Raw genomic sequence first — 6000 nt, forward strand, 5'->3', positions numbered from 1 at the left:
TACATATAATGTCGAATTAAACTGCAGTTTAAACAAAATGAAACATTAGTTGTGCTGAAATGAAACTACAATATAAATAAAATGAAACTTAAAATGTTATACAAACGGAACTAATTTCACAGAACGGGTGCGGTTTCTTTTCATTAAAAGAAAAGACAGCATTTTTTAAAATGGTACACACAGCTGTGGGGATCATGGTCCACTGTAAAATTTTGTCGATATTCAAAAGATGACATAGTGGATAAATGAATCTGTTGTAGTCTAGTTGATTAGGATACTTAGCTCTCACTCGAGGGACCCGGGTTCAAATCTCGACAACGGAAACAGTACTTTTTGTTTTTTAATTTTGTACTACTAGCTCACGGCGAGGGGAAAAACCACTTGCGGAATATGGGATGTGAGGGGCTCGGCCTCTCGACCTCAGGATCACTCAGAAGCTATGAGACCTACATGCTAGCCAACTACACTACCACCCCATATTGATAATTAATAATGACAATTACGTCCCCGTACGTTCCTTTTTTTAATTACCAATGCTTTTATGTTAGGGAATTATAGGCCACTAGATAATGCAAGATCGATGGTGTGCAAAGGCGGTTTTTATACCGTTGACCTTGGTCCACACAGTTTAGTGGACCACTTTCCGAAAATGGCATCATGTCTTTAATTAAAGAAACGACCACCGTTAAATTTTAACAAATCTCATATTTTTTTATGTGTTTATAATAAGATGAAACTACAGTGTATTTCAAATTAAACTGAATACTTTCCCCTCGCAAATATTGTAAATGAAACTGTAATTGAATTGAAATGATAATTTGGTTGTGTTGAAACGGAACTGCAGTATGTCTAATATGAAACTAAATAGCATGTCTCACATATTGAGTGTATATTGTCAAATAGAATTGTAGTTGGATTTCAATGTTACTTTAGTTTTGCTGAAATTAAACTACGGTATGTATTAAAAGAAACTGAATAACATACATGTCTCACATATTGAGTGTTATATTGTAATATGAAACTATAGTTATATCAAAATGAAACTTTTGTTGTTTTTAAATGAAACTATTGTGTATATAAAATGAAACAGAATAACAATTTCACATATTAGAGTGTATATTGTAAAATAAAATCGTAGTTGAATTAGAATTATAATTTAGTGGTATTGTAATCATACTACTGTTGGTTTTAGGGTTTTTGGGCCCAGGGAGGTGCAACACCACTGTAGTTGGTGGATTCACCTTTCAAAAATAGAAGGGAATAAGAACGCTTGTGAATTTGTGTATGTATTGTTTTAGCATGAACTCGCCTTCCGCTTCTACAATTCTGAGGAGCCCTTATATAGCGGGTCACCATGGAATCTATGAAAACCTACATTTAAGGTCGTAAATCGGCCCATTAACTCTCTTTTAATCCTCGGGCCCGTTGGGCGGCCGTTACTGGGCCTCCCAATGGCTCTTTACCCGTGTCTTCAAAGCAGCTTCTTAAATGCTCTAACGGTCTATTGGCACTCGCACCGACCGAGCACTCGCGCCGACCTCAGTGTTGAGCCGACTCCTTGGCTCGGTCCATGCTTCTCTTGGGCCTTCCTCCTTTTGGGCTTGGCCCCTCCTTCTTTTCGGGCCACTCTTTATTCTTAGGCTTCTTCTCTTCTTCCCTGGCTTTGGGCCCGGGGTCCATACCCCATCAACTAGTCCCTCACTTTTCAATATTCAGTCCTATTACGCGAATGTTGGAAAGTAACCGCATCTTTACTGCAAATCACCAGAATCTCTCCCAATCTCCCTCCTTCAATGGCCGGATAATATCTGGATCCTGCGCGATTTGCCCGATTCGCCGGATCCGTTTTATCTCTCTCCTACACTCATCGGACTTATAAATAGCACTTCTGCCCTTGGCCTTTCCTCATCCCCTTGGTCAGCATGGGTCGCTCTCCCATAAAAGGGAAGAAGATCGATTTTGGGTCGCCGCCTCGCCCCCCCCCCCCCCCCCTTCCAAGCGATCGAGGCTGGAAAAGGGCAAGAAGAAAGCTCACAAACCTTCCTCTCGGAGGCATCATTCTAATTCCACTTCTTCTGACTTGCGGATAGCGACTGAGGCCCCGCCTCCGGCTGTGGACTCCTCTTCTCTGACTGATCCTTTGCCCCAGACCAAGGCCCGTGTCACGGCCAAGGACGGGACTTTCGTCGAGGTGGCGGTCCCAGAACAATTGGCCTTCAAAATGACTTTTACCATCCCTCTGGATGACCTCGACGGGACGGCAACCGATCTGATGTCGGATGCTGACTTTGCTCGCTATCTCGAGCTATACCCTGACGACGAAGCACCCGTGGTTCCGCCCCTGATGCCACCCTTCTGGGACTCGGTCTGCCCATCTCCTGCTGGCTCATCGGAGGAGATTGCCTTCCTGGACGAGCCGCCCTCGCCGGATAAGTGAATCGGACCACCCGAGGCTTTCTGGCGCTGGAACATGATGTCGAGTTAGATTCAATGAGGGACTGTGAGAGGAACCTATTGTGACACCCCGTAATCCAAAATTCAATTAAGGGGTTAATTAAGCAATTATTCCTAAACCAATTGGTAATTTAATTCCTTAAATTCCTGAAATTAAATAGTCGGGGACTAGTAATTGACTAGTGAACCCAAAGTCAAATGGTGTACATAAAGCTTTGTGAGTAGTTCCCTTGTTCCCTTACACATTTCATCTTAGTAAGGGTAAATAAAACATTTCCTTGGAAATAGTCTTTCAAGCTAACCTAAGAGACACATTTCATTTCTCCCAAACACTCTCCAAAAATCATAAGCTCTCCCTTCTCTCTAAAAGCTAGATAGCTTTCTCTCCAAGCCAAATCTTGGGCTACCAAGATCTTCCATGTTTGTCTTCAATATTCCACCTTTCCTACTTTTGAGCATCTAGGACGGTAAGATCTAAGCTCCTTTTGTGTTTTTAGTGTTTTCTAAGGTATCTTTTTCTAAAGGTGAAATCTTTATGATGTTTTGGTGTGTTCATGAATTGGGTGTGAAAGGGGACCTTGTTAGGAGCTTGAGAAGTGTTGTAAGTGAAGGATAAGTCTTAAAGAGGTAACCCATGCTCTACAAAATCTGTTTTGCTTACGTATATGATGATTTGTTGGATTCTACATGTGATTTTGCTATGAAATGTGAGTGTTTATGCATTGTCTTATGAAAATGCATATCTAGAGCTTTTTATTAGGGTTCATGTATGCCATTACTTGGTTATTCCTTTGATTCAAAGCATTTTGTTGTATTTGGTGAGATTTGGCATGTTTTGGACTTGAATTTGAGCTTGGTGTTGAAAATCCCCAAAGGGATTATTTTGGTACAGGGTGTGTACCCGCGGGCGGAAAGGCAAGTAGGCGTCTACCCGCCGCCCTACCCGCGGGGTACATAGCCGGTAGGTGTGGTACCCGCGGGCGGAACCACGGGTGGGGGTCCACCCGTGGGCCCACCCGCGGTGTACATATGTTGGTTGTGTGGGGATTTTTTCCCCGTGATTCTTTTGACTCGGTATTTGGTCTTTTGACTTCCCGATGTTCTTTTGGTGGAACAATTTGATCGTCTTCTTGATGTTTTGTATGTCTGGAGCTATATGGTAGGAATCCATGTAGGTTTTGGTGTCTTGAATCGTGTTAAGTGTTCAACATTGTGATTCGTTGAACTGTGATGAGTCTTGTGTGTTCTTCGGAACTACGTTCGGTTTACCCGTTTGATAAGCATGCTAGTTCGGTGTCTAAATACTAGCGTGTGTGTTGTTTGTCCTTTCCTATTGTGGATGATGACTTGTGTCAATCATCGTTTTTGTTAGATTATGATCCATTCCTTGATTGAGTATGGTTTCATATGTTCGTTGTGATCCGTTAATTGATTCCTATTATGGTGTGGTGTGTGTGGTTGTACCTGGATTGCACGATTAATGGTATGGGACATTAGTCACCAAGGTACATCAGTGGTCCTCGTGGTGGCTATGACGCGATTATGGAGTCTGTGAGTTGTGACCTGAGTGATGGGTTCATGTATTTCTTGGGTGGCATTTGTTGCCGTTTGTGTGATCGGTACCCTCGTGTACTATGAATCGGTGGTCTTGTCTGTGGTTGTTGAGGGGGGACGAAGGTCCTAGGAGGGAAAAGGTTAGACTTGGTTGTACAGGGGTCCTGGAGGTATTGGTTGGAACTAGACATAAGGTTGGGGGTAGCCATACAGTTGGAACCGGGCATAAGGAAGGCATCTCAATTCGTGATGGGTGATGTCACGAAGGCTTGTGTAGCTGTTGTTGTGTATATCTCTATTTGTGACGTGTGATGTAACAAAGGCATGTGTTGCCAATGGTTGTGTCCTTATTCTCTTGAATTATGCATGTCAGGTGTTAATCTACTGAGTGATGATAGATTATGCCTTGAGCCGTTTTTGTGGCTCGTTATTACTTCTTGTGTCATGGGATGTGTTCCCGTATCTTGGTTGTGAGTGCATTGAGTCTTGCGCTTAACTTCTGCTCTTGCATTTGGACTTATATATATAAATATATAAATATATATATATATATATATATATATATATATATATATATATATATATCCCGTTTCGCAAATGATTTTGTATACATATATCCTATCTATCTATGACATTTCACATGTATTGGTGGGTTACCAGCATCATTCGCTTACCAGGCGTCGTCCCATATTTTATGTGCTTCTTTCAGGTGTTGAGTAGACGAGAGCGCGGTCTAGAGCCATTTAGCATAGATCCCTTAAACTTGAGACGTTTTGGCCTGTGTGCCGATGTTAGATTTTAGTACTCATGTGTTTGACTTATTTCAGATAGTGGATTTTGTGCAGATGTTTTCGCCTGTGCGTTCACCTTTGGGTGGGCGTGGCATAGCACCCTATATTTCCTATATATTCCATGTTTAGTCTTCCGCTGTGTATGTTATTATGGCTAGTTATCTGCATGATTAAGGTTTAATTTAGCATGGAAATTTGGGGTGTTACAGTTGGTATCAGAGTCTAGGATGATAGATTCTAGACTTCTAAGTGGCTAAGTGTGGTTTGAGACGTTAAAGTGACCATAAGAATCTAAGTGTTTAGGCTTCAGATTCTAGGATGCGTGGTGAGCTGAGCGTTGTTTACAGTTGTTTGCTTGTTTGTTGTCTTGTTGGTAACCGTGTTGTTTTTTTAGAAGTTTGCGATGCCTCCTCGTCAACGTGCGTGTACTCCGGAGACTCCAACAAATGAGCAGCTTGCCCAGAACCTACAGCAGTTGACCCAGACTATGCAGACTCTTAGTAAGGTGTTGGTGAACAACAACCATCCCGTGCCACCTCCTCAGCTTGCCAGGCATAGGGACATGAGGCATCTCGTGTCGGGTCACAGACCACCGACCTTCGCGGGTGAAGAAGACCCGGTTGTCTTGGAGGAGTGGATGAGAACGTTTGATAAGATCTTCTCGGTTGTTGGTTGTCCGGAAGAGCGGAGGGTAGAGCTGGCGACGTTCTACTTCAGTCATGAAGCCGATCTATGGTGGATACACGAGGGTCCAGCCTGCCTCGAGGAGCCCGAGTTTGATTGGTCTGCCCTGAAAGATCGGATGCGTGAGAGGTTTTATCCGGCGCATGTGCGAGCCGCGATGTATGATGAATTCCTTCATCTTCAGCTAGGATCTCTATCGGTGGTCGAGTACCACTAGAAGTTTCTAGAGCTTGCGCGCTTCGCCCGGATGCTTGTGCCTACCGAGCTCGCCAAAGTTGAGAAGTTCGTTGCTGGCTTGAATTATGAGGCACGAAAGGCCTTAACCGTGAGTAGGATGAGTTCTTTGAAGGATGCATATGTGAGTGCCGCGGATTTGTATCGCGTTCAGCAGTTTCAGCGCGGATCCTTTGAGCTTGCAAGAAAGAGGATTGAGAGTGTAGGCTCTTCCAACTATAAGAAGCAGCGACCGAGCTTCCAAACCAGGAATGCATCATCTCCAACCCAAGGGCCCAATCGA

This window comes from Ipomoea nil, unplaced genomic scaffold (genome assembly GCF_001879475.1).
Source record: "Ipomoea nil cultivar Tokyo-kokei standard unplaced genomic scaffold, Asagao_1.1 scaffold1900, whole genome shotgun sequence".
In the NCBI taxonomy this organism is placed as follows: domain Eukaryota; kingdom Viridiplantae; phylum Streptophyta; class Magnoliopsida; order Solanales; family Convolvulaceae; genus Ipomoea; species Ipomoea nil.